Consider the following 14025-nt stretch of genomic DNA (forward strand, 5'->3'; position numbering starts at 1 on the left):
CCACTTCGGCCACTGCTTAAAGGAGAAAATGATCTTATTTAGGGAGTCCTCATTTAACCTCTTCGATGCTCATGACGGCTCCCGTCCGTCATGAGTCACGGTGGGCGTGTGCTGATGACGGCCGGGAGCCGTCATGACCACGCCCGCAATAGGAATGTTCAGCAGTGCGGCAGAATTTGAGCCACAGTGATGAGGTTAAGAGCTTCAATAGATCCTCCTGTGGGGGTTTCGATTGCCCCCATGATCAACCCCACAGGTCTTATAAATATTGCTCAAATAGGATACCCACACGTAATCCGGGACTGCCCATCTAATTGGGTCCATTTCCTTCCTACATCCCTTCTGAACTAACGTCCAAAATGTTTTCATATCTTTTGAAATTAAAGTCTTTACCATTACTTTCAAATTAGTTTTATAGTAATCAGATGTTGTGGTCCTCAGTGAGGCTGTATATTCCCTTTCTACTTTTGTATATATTTCCCTCTCCTCTCTACCTAATGGTGACTGTTTCATAACCCCAATATTCCGCAGCCTTCTTTTCAAAACTTGACATTGACTATCTAAGCAAGCTGTTCATTTACAACAATGAAAGATTTTGACTTTTTAGAAGAGGAATTATACTTTCCAACTAACGGTATCAAACAATCTACCACTTCTGCAATACTCTGACTATACTATTCTAAAACTGCACCTTCCTCAACTTCCTCCAATAAAAGAGATTTTGTTACCTGATATTGCAATACTAAGACCATATACTTCTCATCCAATCTGGCAGTCATACGTTCGAGAAAGGACATCTCTATGGGAATCACTGCTGTTCTTGAGTTAAATACCATATGAAGACTCCAATGTCCCCAAATTGTGATTTTCACAATTGTACACTCTTTATACAGCTGGAAACACAAAACGTGGAAAAAATATATAATCTATCAGCAATCTCGGATTCCCATAAACAAAAGTTTGAGCTGCGGGAGTATCCTCCTTACAACGCCCTTTTAAACAAATCCTAGCTTGACTATTTGATTGGCAAAGAACAGATCTCTCTTTGACTGAGAACAGTGTGGAAAAATAGCCTGTGGGATCCCGTAAGCCATCAGTTTCAGCTTGCAATTCATCAGCCCTACCCATGGACAAACGTAAATGAAAGTCACCCACCAACATTTGCGGGGTCCCTGACAATTCTAACAAGGATACCAAGTCTCTCTCAAATCCCATTATTGTACCACATTGCACACCTCCCCCTGATTCACATACTCATTCACAATTATTAGTCAATTCCTAGGTAGATCACGATCATACAATTGTAAATGGCATACCAAATTCCAAACACAATTTGTGCATATTGAGCTGTCCCCCTCACACATTTTGTTGAGATCATTGTCAACACGCGCCCCGCCAAAGTCTACATAGGGTCGCTGATTGCAAGCGCCGCCATTTGTATTGTAATAACTCCTGAGGCGGAAGCCGGGAGTCACTTTGCTTTTAAAACTTGATTGTCACTGTTTATCATTGTTTTTAAACTATTCACCCTCTGCCATTATTCCGGTTTCAGCAGCGGATTTAGTGCTGCTTGACACCACAGATAGTCGCTCCTCGCCAGCATCCCGCCCAGGCCGCAGGCCACGCCCCCTTTTCAGAGACCACGCCCCCGCCAAAGTCTACATAGGGTCGCTGATTGCAAGCGCCGCCATTTTTATTGTACTAACTCCTGAGGCGGAAGCTGGGAGTCACTTTGCTTTTAAAACTTGATTGTCACTGTTTATCATTGTTTTTTAAACTACTCACCCTCTACCATTATTCCGGTTTCAGCAGCGGATTTAGCGCTGCTTGACACCACAGATAGTCGCTCCTCGCCAGCATCCCGCCCAGGCCGCAGGCCATGCCTCCTTTTGGCAGGCCACGCCCCCGCCAAAGTCTACATAGGGACGCTGATTGCAAGCGCGCCATTTGTATTGTACTAACTCCTGAGGCGGAAGCCGGGAGTCACTTTGCTTTTAAAACTTGATTGTCACTGTTTATCATTGTTTTTAAACTACTCACCCTCTGCCATTATTCCGGTTTCAGCAGCGGATTTAGCGCTGCTTGACACCACAGATAGTCGCTCCTCGCCAGCATCCCGCCCAGGCCGCAGGCCATGCCTCCTTTTGGCAGGCCACGCCCCCGCCAAAGTCTACATAGGGACGCTGATTGCAAGCGCCGCCATTTGTATTGTACTAACTCCTGAGGCGGAAGCCGGGAGTCACTTTGCTTTTAAAACTTGATTGTCACTGTTTATCATTGTTTTTAAACTACTCACCCTCTGCCATTATTCCGGTTTCAGCAGCGGATTTAGCGCTGCTTGACACCACAGATAGTCGCTCCTCGCCAGCATCCCGCCCAGGCCGCAGGCCATGCCTCCTTTTGGCAGGCCACGCCCCCGCCAAAGTCTACATAGGGACGCTGATTGCAAGCGCGCCATTTGTATTGTACTAACTCCTGAGGCGGAAGCCGGGAGTCACTTTGCTTTTAAGACTTGATTGTCACTGTTTATCATTGTTTTTAAACTACTCACCCTCTGCCATTATTCCGGTTTCAGCAGCGGATTTAGCGCTGCTTGACACCACAGATAGTCGCTCCTCGCCAGCATGCCGCCCAGGCCGCAGGCCATGCCTCCTTTTGGCAGGCCACGCCCCCGCCAAAGTCTACATAGGGACGCTGATTGCAAGCGCCGCCATTTGTATTGCACTAACTCCTGAGGCGGAAGCCGGGAGTCACTTTGCTTTTAAAACTTGATTGTCACTGTTTATCATTGTTTTTAAACTACTCACCCTCTGCCATTATTCCGGTTTCAGCAGCGGATTTAGCGCTGCTTGACACCACAGATAGTCGCTCCTCGCCAGCATCCCGCCCAGGCCGCAGGCCACGCCCCCTTTTCAGAGGCCACGCCCCCGCCAATGTCTACATAGGGTCGCTGATTGCAAGCGCTGCCGTTTTTATTGTACTAACTCCTGAGGCGGAAGCCGGGAGTCACTTTGCTTTTAAGACTTGATTGTCACTGTTTATCATTGTTTTTAAACTACTCACCCTCTGCCATTATTCCGGTTTCAGCAGCGGATTTAGCGCTGCTTGACACCACAAATAGTCGCTCCTCGCCAGCATCCCGCCCAGGCCACAGGCCACACCCCCTTTTCGGAGGCCACGCCCCGCCAAAGTCTACATAAGGTCGCTGATTGCAAGCGTCGCCATTTGTATTGTACTAACTCCTGAGGCGGAAGCCGGGAGTCACTTTGCTTTTAAAACTTGATTGTCACTGTTTATCATTGTTTTTAAACTACTCACCCTCTGCCATTATTCCGGTTTCAGCAGCGGATTTAGCGCTGCTTGACACCACAGATAGTCGCTCCTCGCCAGCATCCCGCCCAGGCTGCAGGCCACGCCCCCTTTTTGGAGGCCACGCCCCCACTCCTCCTATTTATAAATCATGTGCCTCTTTCGGACGCGCAGCGGACGAGTGCAGCTGGCGCGACGTTTGAGCGCCGAAGGCGCGCCAAAGGTAAGCCCGTCTGCGCCCATCTGCGTCCGACCGGGGCCAGGGGCCATCCACTCTGCCCATCCCATACAATACTCCTCTGCGCAGCTAGCCAAGCTACAGGGCCCTTGGCCTCTGGACGATATTGCGCTAGCACGAATCTTCAGGCTAGGACTGACTCCCACACACACTTCCCCTAATTCCCCCCCTCATCCTCTCCTCCTACCATCTGGCCCTGCCCTGATCCACCAGCTTGCCCGTCCCCCAACGTGTTATCTGCTTTTTACCTTAACACCAGGTCAGCTGTCAAACACCACCACAAACTCTTTACCCTATTGGACCTGCTCAAACCCGACCTCCTATTTCTTACAGAGACTTGGTTTTGTGACAGCTCCCTTCCCTCCATATTAGCCATGTTTCCCGCTTCATATTATGCTCTCCGAGCCGACCGTCCCCCTGGTAAACCGGGAGGTGGCGTCGCCCTGATTGCCCGTAGGGAAATCGCCTTCCAACCTCTGGTTTTCTCCTCTATTGCCTCATCAGACTTTTTAGTCGCTCTGTCACTTTCTTTCAGTACTCCGCTCACTTGTGTACTTATGTACCGCCCTCCCTCATCCCCTCAACTCTTTCTTCCCAGCTTCCAAGACTTGATGGCCACCTTAGTAGTAAATAACTCCTCCATCTTGGTACTAGGAGACTTCAACTTTTGGCCTTCAGACCCGGCCGAATGTTCAACTTCGAAAGAATTCTCAGAGTCTCTCCGTTTCCTTAACTTTGTCCCCGCTGTTCACTCGCCAACCCATAGCCAGGGCCACATCCTTGATCAGATCTGGTCCCTCAATTGTCCGGTTACCTCACTGTCTATCTCCCCTTGCACTTGGTCCGATCACTTCCTCATTTCCTTTTCTTTATTTCTCAGCCCAGCCCTTAAACAATCCCTCCCTAAAAACATCTGGGCGCGCTCCTGGAACCATGTGGATATGACCTCCCTGTCTGCCACACTCTCCGCATCCAGCCCGCATCGTCACAGGTTATCGTCTCTCGGACAAGCCGAAGCCATCAACTCATGGCTTCAATCTGGCTGCGACTCAGTCGCCCCCTTAAGGCGGGTGTCATCCAGACGCACCAATGACGCAAACCTCTGGTTCAACGAGGAACTGAAGGCTTTAAAACTCAACCTCAGCCGTGCGGAACGCTCTTGGAGGCGAGACTACTGTCCAATCCTCAGAAACCAGTATAACACCCTCTTGGCCTTGTACAAAAAATCCATCTTGGCGACCAAAAATGCCTACTTTTCCTCTAAAATTCTAACCGCAGAAAATCAGCCCAGAGAAATCTTCACTATTGTGCACAACCTCGCATACTCCGATAGGGCCACCCTTAAACCCTCCCCTTCCCAGGACTTATGTGATTCCCTCAATTCTTTTTTCTTAGAAAAAATCTCTACAATTAAAGCAAACATCCCCCCTCCCTCCCTCTCCTTTGTTGACCCTTATTGTCCCCCAGCTGCAGCATGCCTTGATTCCATCCCCCCTCTTACAGAAGAATCTTTCCTCTCTCTTCTGCCTTTGGTTAAGTCTGGTTCCCCTCTTGACCCTTGTCCAGCACACATCCTGAAACAGATCTATTCGGCCTGTGTATTGCCCCCCTCACCCTTCTTAATAGCTCACTTTCACAGGGCATTGTCATTCCACCTCTTAAATCGGCTATCATCTTGCCCATCCTAAAAAACCTGGCGCTGACCCCTAAGTACTCATCAACTATCACCCTATTTCACTTCTGCCCTTTTTGGCGAAGGTGCTGGAGCGCCATGTGACCAGATCGCTCAGCATCTTCGTGGAGGAGAATAGGGTATTAGCCCCCCGTCAGGCCGGTTTCCGCCCCGGACACTCCACAGAGTCCATTGTGTTATCGGTCCTTGACAACCTCAAAGAGGGTATGGACACTAACCATCCCCAGGCCCTGGTCCTCCTCGATCTCTCCGCCGCCTTCGACTCGGTTGATCATGCCATCTTACTCTCCCGTGTCAGAGCGGCGGGAATCGGAGGATCGGCCTTGGTCTGGCTGTCCTCCTTCTTGAGAGACCGCACCCAAGCAGTGCGCCTGGGTGACTTTTCGGCGGACTTCTGTGCGGTTCAATGCGGGGTTCCCCAGGGCTCCTCCCTTTCCCCTCTGTTATTTAATTTGTATATTGCCCCCCTTATTTTTGCCCTCCAACAGCTGGAGATCTCCGTGTACAATTACGCGGATGACCTCCAGCTTATCTTTTCTTTATCCTCTTCCCCCGAGTCCATGTCCAATTTCCAGTCTGTCATGATTTTCATCCGAGACAGGATGAACTACAACCACCTGAAGTTAAACCCCGACAAAACGGAGTTGGTGTTGACAGGTGGTTGCTCCAGTCCCTGGTCTTCTCTCTTCTGGCCCCCCTCCCTAGGTTCCCCCCGACTCCGTCTTGTTCTGTAAAAACTCTCGGCTTCAAATTGGACGATCAACTTTCCCTTCATTCCCAAGTCAGCTCCGTGGTGTCTTCGTCTTTTCTCTCTCTCCGTACTATCGCAAAGTCTCCCGGTTTTTCTCCCTCTCTGCCCTCAAACTCATAGTCCTGGCAATGGTTATCTCCCGCCTGGATTACGGCAATGCCCTGTATTGCGGCCTGCCCGCTTACAGTGTGTGTCGCCTCCAGCTGGTCCAGAACCAGGCGGCCCGCCTGGTATTCAACTTGCCTAAATCACACCACGTCACCCCCTCCTCAAGTCCCTACACTGGCTCCCCATCCGACAACGAGCTCAGTTTAAGCTGGGCTGCATCATCTTCAACGCCAGGTCTGGCTCAGCCCCGGCTTTTATCACGTCTGAAATTCAACCATATGTCCCTGCCAGGGAGCTTCGCTCATCCGCCCAACAACTGCTCGTTGTTCCTCGTTTTAAACGAAAAAAATGGGGAGGTTCCAAATTTTCCACCCTCGCCCCTGCATTTTGGAACTCCCTCCCAACTAACCTTAGATCCTGCCCTCAGTACACACTTTTTCGTAAGGCACTAAAAACCTTTCTCTTCACACAAGCCTTTTCCCCATAAATTCCTTTCATGTTCCTGTTCTTCTGCCCCTCAGGGTTTTAGTACTTTACAGCGCCATGAAACCGCCTGGTGTACGCGCGCTTAAGAAATATTTTTAAACTCAAACTCAAACTCAAACTCCTGTGATGCTCCCTCAACCCACCTAGGTTGCAGGTTGTGAGAACTGCAAAAAACCACTTTGATTGAGATTGTCACCCGCCAACCAAGTCTCCTGGAACAAAGTATTCAGTTTTCCTCCCAGTTCATCGATAGGTCAGTTAACCTCTGCAAATGCCCTAACCCATGTACATTCCAGGAGAGTAGACATAGGTTAGTTGGTTAATCATCTACCTAGTCTATTTGTCTACCCAGGAAGAGTGACTTTCCCTGGGTTCACCTAAATAAGAGAATCTGTTACATAACGGGATAGGAATCACTACTTTCTCTCTTGCTGGACTGGCTATGGTTACTTCTAGATTTCCATAATTAAACTCCACTACCGTACTGTGGGGCACAGATCTTCTGAATACCTGTTGACGTTGTTTAGGGAGGAGGCCTGCATGTTTTTTTAAGAAGGTTGGATTTCTCTGCGGGCTCTCGATTTCCATTTCTGGTGCTAAGCGTAAACCTATTGCATGTAATTCATGTTCTGTGTTCCATATAAAATCCAAGTACACTGGAGAGCAGAAGTTTACTTTTGTAGCTACCATGCCATTTATTTTTCCCTGAAAGCTACTTAGTCAATATCTCTAGACCTCATCTCCCTCAATGTAACACAGTTATTGAAAGCCCTGAACAAATTTGACCTGTTCAGGGGTTTCCATTTGTTCACCTTTTCCTTCTCTCTTAGCGGCCTCCAAACACATCTAGGGCCATATGTATCATTCAAAATTGCGATTGCAAATGCCGAATTTCGCAGAAGTTCGGCGTTTCCGATCGCAATTTAGCTAAGAGGGATGTATGAAAGGAAAACAGCCTTCGCAAAAGAAGGAATTGCAAAATTTGTGATTCCTTATTTTGCAATTGCATTGAAGGATTCGCAAATTGTGATTCCTTAAATGCAATGTAAGAGGCCCAGAAAGAGTGCAATTTGGCCTTAAGGAATCGCTGTTGGTGGTAATGTGCGATTTCTTCGAAAAATACACTTTTTTGCATTTTTCAAAGTGCCATGTGGCACACATACACGCCCTTAGGGCGTGTATGTGTTTCACATGTGCACACATGTACATTTCAGGGGTGCAACAGGGTGTCCTTTTGACACCCTGACACCCTTCAAATTGCATTCTCAATTTGCGATTCTCTAATTGAGAATTGCACATTGAGAATGTCTTCCCATTCATTCCTATGGGCCTCTAGGCACGTAGGAATGAATGGGGAGGTATTCCTTAATTGCGAATTGCAATTTACGATTCGCAATTAAGGAATATGTAGGATTCGCAAAATTATTTGCAAATCCTACATACATAGCATTTTGCGATTCTCAAATAGCGATTCTCTAAAAATCGCTATTTGAGAATCGCAAAACCAAAGTTTCATTCATATGGCCCCTATTGATTTAGGATCCCGCCTAGTCATATTCAGTGATTTAAATTCCCTCTGTTGATCATCATCAAATGTGTGCACCCTTCTAACAGTTGTAGAAGTCAACAACCAATTTTGTGTACCCTGCGGAGGGATGGTTTAGGGTAAGGAGGGGGGCATCTGCCCTATTTTTTTGTTAGTTGGTAATACCATAGATATAGCCATTGTTTTAGCATTTTTCATTTTTCCAGCTGAGACAACTTGAACTTAGCGTGCATTCCTTTAGTGCAATGGTTATTACTCAACATCGTTTTTTTTTTGTATCAACAGAAGGACACCCAACATTGGTGAGGGGCCATTTACTAAGGACTCCACATCCGAAGCGGAAAGATTTCCATATTGTCGGTGTCCGCTTCATGGGATTTGTCTTCTTATAAAGATATAATTTGATCGTATTCTCCCCAGGATATCTGAAAAGGCAGTACCATTTAGGGGAATCTCATGTTCATTCTCCTTTCCCTCCTCCCCCCAGGTTGCCTCTCCAACATCTTCCTCTCTGGAAACATGTTCAGGCAAAGAGGGGCGAGGCAGATACAGTGAAGATGAGAGGTGAGGCTCCATCGTGACCATGTCCTCCAATTTCCCAACCTCCCTGTCTTCCACCATCTCCAGTTCAGTACGGGCCCTAGTATGAGGAGCTGCTAACGTTATGAGCCCTACAGCCAGGGACTCTCGTTTCTTTGAAGGCTTAAAATGCCTCCCCGAAAAATCCAGTATTTATGAGGCTAAACACGTTGCTAAGGTATGAGTTGCTGCTAACAAGTTTACAGAGGTGGATTTCAACTGCTGGGAAGGTGGAGGACTGGCAACCAAGTCCCTCCGCTTCAGATTGCCCTTTAAAGGCGCCTTGAAGTCCATCTATTTTATTCACATCTTTCAATCCCTTGGAAGACGCTTGTGTCCTAAGTCCCTTTGCCTGCATGAAGGAATCCCACCACCGTTGCAAGATGACTATCTGAGGTACACGCCTCCACGGAAACTCAATTCAGCAGGATGGTAAGGAAATTAAGGGGAGCAGCCAAAGAGCACGGAAAAGTCTCTAATGGTTTCAACCCTCACTCCATTGCGCCTTCCACATCAATATGGCAGTGCCATTGAGACATATTATAACAGAGGAATATAATATAATGGCTGGTATAAGCCTGGAGCTCCAACATTCCAATGTTTCTGTGTTCACAGCTTGGCTGTGAACAAAGACTTCAGGGAACCTGAGGGGATTCCAATCCCCTCACGCTCCCATAAGGCTTTGTTTTTTTTTGTTAGAACATTCTGCCCTCTAGTGGCAGAATGTTCTAATAGCCTTAAAGCCCTCCGTAGCTGGGCTATACCTGTTAAAGGCCCTTGCTTTCGGCTTGGGCCTTTAACGCTGGAGAGGGCCTTTAATAGCCGGTATAGCCCTCTACGGCGGGCTATAAGGCTATAATAACTTATAAAACATGAGAGCACTTACCTCCTCCTCCAGCCACTAGCTCACACTCTGTGCTGCAACGACCTCCTCATCTGATATTTGACTAAATTGAACATATGCCCCTGCCCCTTCCTGTGAGTCCCAGCTCCCAGTACTCCAGATGGTTTGCTACCCATGAGGGAGGCGGCAGGAGAGCAACAGGCTAACAGGTTGAGAGGCCATCCAGCACATTGCAGACGAGGTAGCTCTCCACTAGACCTGTATCCGACCAACACAGCCGCTAGACAGATCGTCAACACCAGAGCTAACCGCAAAAGCCTTAATAGAGCCTTATCAGGGCTACTTATTGGGGCTTATTAGGGATACTTCCATACTTAAATACCTAGGGTCGGCACCCCAGAGCTTCGGCATTCTATTTCTTTTTCTGATGTTTTCAGCTGCTTTCCACCATCCGGCATTCTTGGCATTCACGCCAGGGATACACCACAGTCGATAGCGGACCGAGCAGGCACAAGCACGGTGCACAGAGCTAGCGGGGCTAGTGTAACGAGCGCTAACGTCAGCATCAGCAACGTCATCAGTTGTGCACTGGAGGAGTAGCATACCTGTCAACTCACACAGTGCAACCGCGTGACACATGATATCAGCTCCCATCACACGGTCTCCTGGTCAGGAGCCGATATCACACGGTGCCAGGAAAACGAGGTGAAAACCACTGTAAATAGTGGTTTTCCAGCCCGTTTTCTGAAGCTTTGAACTGCCGACATCCATTAAGGGGTGTGAAAACACCCCAGGACATTGGCATCAGCCTTGAAAGCTGTTTGAGGAGGGTGGAGGAGGCTTGTCGGCAGGGTGGGTTTTAAAAGTGCCTCCTAGGTACTTCACGGCAAGAGGCCCCTCCCCTCCAAGGCCCCGCCCCTCCTAACACTGTGAGATTGTTCTTCAAGTTGGCAGGTATAGAGTAGAATGTACTCTGATCAAAAAAGTGGTCATGGAGTTGGACAACAGTAGACTTTTGTCAAGTTGTTGCTTTATTCCTACACTATTTCTGATTATAGATAAAAATGGAAGGCATGGATCTTATGAATCTTAAAGAGCACAATTAAGTTGTAGTCTAGTGTCACTTCCTGATAGACACCATGCTTCTCCCAGGGGCGTAGCACAGTCCCCTACAGCCCCTCAGTGCAAAATGGCCCCCAAATCCTTCAGACAGCTTTTTAGGGGCTTTAGGGGTTTTCACCCCCACACTGCTCTAGAATTTCCTTTGGGTTCTATGAGCTGTATAGGATTGCAAGTCCAGCTCTTCTCTCTTTGCTCTCCTCTCCGCTCCACAGTGGACAACTGTATTCGTTTTGGTCATGCATCATATAAAGTTGTAAAAAGAAAAAAAATCCCTTGGGGACATAGACTTACAACACACAGTGGTGTTAAGTTTGCATCAATTTAGCCCATATATTGGAAATAGATGTCTAGAAACCAAACAGTGAATTGTATAATTACTATTTATTTTTTTGTTAAAAACCTGAATTGGATATTACCACAAAATTAAAAACAGTACATTACAAATGCATTCAAAAACAGGTACATTCACATCACATACCATAAAAAAATGTTACCATTAAAAAACAATCCTTTACTAGAGGAATTTGCCAATGCATAGAAATAAGAAACACAGAATCATAAAGGGAGGAAAGGAGAGAACACAGCAGACAATCCTATTTGTCATATATACACATATCAGGGAACCTTAATGTAAAACACTACTCCAGGACTCACCCTAATTTCGGTGTCTATGGGGTAAGCTCTATCCCTTGATTATGTGAAACTGGGCGTTGACGCGTTTCGATGGTTTAAAAACAATCGACCATCTTTTTCAAGACCAAATAGATATGTCTCTCCTATATCAGGCGCTGGATGGTTGCCAATTTCATATAAAGTTGCCCTCTGTCAGTGCCGCAGTAGATTGTTTAATTCCATGATGGCTTCTAACCCTACGAAAATTTAGATAATATGCTGGACTCCCGGTTAGCTTTTCTGATGCTAACAATATACAATACGAGCCAGGACATTAAGACATATAGGGTATTTTCTTGCAAAACAGCTTATAAAACTGATAATTTCTAGCATGAGATAATGGGGTGAAAATGGTTGTGCCTCCTACAGATTGCACCTAGGATCAACTTAAAATGGGAGAGTGTAACTTTCCTGGAACGCTATTGCATTTCAATGAGGAATGCAGATCACTGCCATGTAAAACAAGCATTAGCAATGCTCATTGGTCTAACTTACAGCTGAAAGTGTCTTTTCACCCACTGGGGAGTATAGGCATTCAATAACTCATACATGCACTCTGTCACTCATCCTTCCACTCGTGCATCCAGTAATCTAACTACTGACTCATTCTTGCATTCACCCACACACCCATCCGCAATAAAAGTAACACACAGACGTAACCGGGATATGAAAAATATTTTAAGAGAGTAAAAGCTGTAAAAAATTTAAAATGCTACTTTTAAGTGTGGCAGGCTTATGCTTGCAATATAGGATACCGGTCTTTATAAATAAATAAAATAAATAAATAGCATTACTTCAAGTCCTTCTTTCGCTGGGATGACTCACCTATTGGGGCCCCTGTGCCTCCAATCACAAAACTTTCCCACAGATAAAAATCCCTCGCTTCCCTCTTTACTTCCTGTTTCATACCAGGCCCAAACACCCCACAGATGGACTGGCTGAAAAGGGCAGGTGGGAGGGCCCGAGTCAGGCGACTCAGAGTAATGCTGTTACCAGTAAGTAATCGCCTCTCACCAGGATGACTCACTTATTGCAATGTACCCAAGCCAAAAACCAGGCCAGACAACCGCACAGAAAATGCAAACACAAGTTCTAAACCATAGGCAAAAAAATGTGTACAACACAAAAACAGGCACGTGGAACCCAACCAATTCAGAACACCGGGTCCGTGGACCACCGGAAAACGAGACAGACAGGTAGAAGGAACTGCCCAAGCGGCAGCCCGATAAAGGTCCTGCAAATAGGCACCCAGCACCGCAGCTAAGGAAGCAGACATGCACCCAGAAGACCTCCTGTAGAATCCCAGAGGAGAATATAGACCAAACTGCGTATGAGCCAGCCGAAACAAGACTCGACTCACCAGCTGAAGGCCAGAATCCAAGGTGCCCCCCTTCCCGGATGGTACCTAAAGTCACAAAGAGGAGGAGACCCACAAAGTCACCTTCTCAGGAGACTGAGGGTCAGGAAAGAACACAAGGAGAACATTTTCCGCCGAAGAAGAAATCAAGACTTCCTTACGGGCAAAAATCCTAGACCCAACCACAGCACATTCCAGTGCACGTACACTCAAAAGAAAGGAGACCATCAGGACAGAGAGGCCAGTGCCCCAAGGCGGCGGGCCAAAGTTACGACCATCAGAAAAAACACCTCCAAGTACAAAAGACTTAACCCCATCAAAGACAAGGGCACAACAGAGGATACTAGAAAGCCCACAAAACCAAGTTTAGACCCCAGGAAGGACACACCACCAGCGCAACTGGATCAAAATGCAGAAAATCCTGGAAAAAACCAGGAGACCAGATCCTGGGCGGCCACTAGACCCCCTCTAAGGGGATCGGAATGCCTTCACACCCACCCCTTAACCCGTAAGAGGGAAAAGGGCTAAGACCCAACAGAAAACCATCCTGGAGAAACCCAAAATCGGAGGAAGGAAAAACAGAATGAGGAACCAAACATGGCACAACACCCCAGACCCAAAAGTCATCTAGCATTGAGCAGAAGACTTAGTCGAGAACCATCTGGATGTATGCACAGAAGAAGACAGAAGTTCAGAGACCCAGAAGCCTCAAACCTCCCTTTGCGAACCCCAAGTCGGCATCCCAAGGTGCACCAACGACTGAACCAAGAGACATGGAAACTGCAGGGAGATAGGACCAAAAGGAGCCTTCAGTCCCACCTCAAACACACTAGTAGAGGATACAAATAGCACGGGCCATGCTGGATCCAACCGAACAACCAAAGCCCCCACCCAATGTATCCGAAACAGCAACTACTGGATCAAAAAACAGAGGGAAAACAAACATCAGGCCCCCAGCCACTGACAGGACAGGGCATAGCTTGCTATCCACAAATGCCAAATTAAGAAAAGAAGTCAAGTCAAGTAAAAATAACTTTATTTGATTCTTGAGAATCATAAAAGTTTTCACATATACATAAAATAGTTCTTAAGAGACCTATACAAAGAAGACTGTAAGAACTGTCACAAAATACATGATTAAACTTTAAAATTTAAGACTCAACACATATATCATCCTCCAGCATCGTTTTAACTCCCCCTGCATGAAAGCCATATTTGATCAAATTAATTCATCATATCAATGTTCAACACATAAATATTACATAAATAATACTATAAAATTATTTAAAAACGTAATTTCATATTCCAGTTCATAACAGT

The sequence above is a fragment of the Lissotriton vulgaris genome, chromosome 4_1, assembly GCF_964263255.1.
Source record: "Lissotriton vulgaris chromosome 4_1, aLisVul1.2, whole genome shotgun sequence".
Classification (NCBI taxonomy): Eukaryota; Metazoa; Chordata; class Amphibia; order Caudata; family Salamandridae; genus Lissotriton; species Lissotriton vulgaris.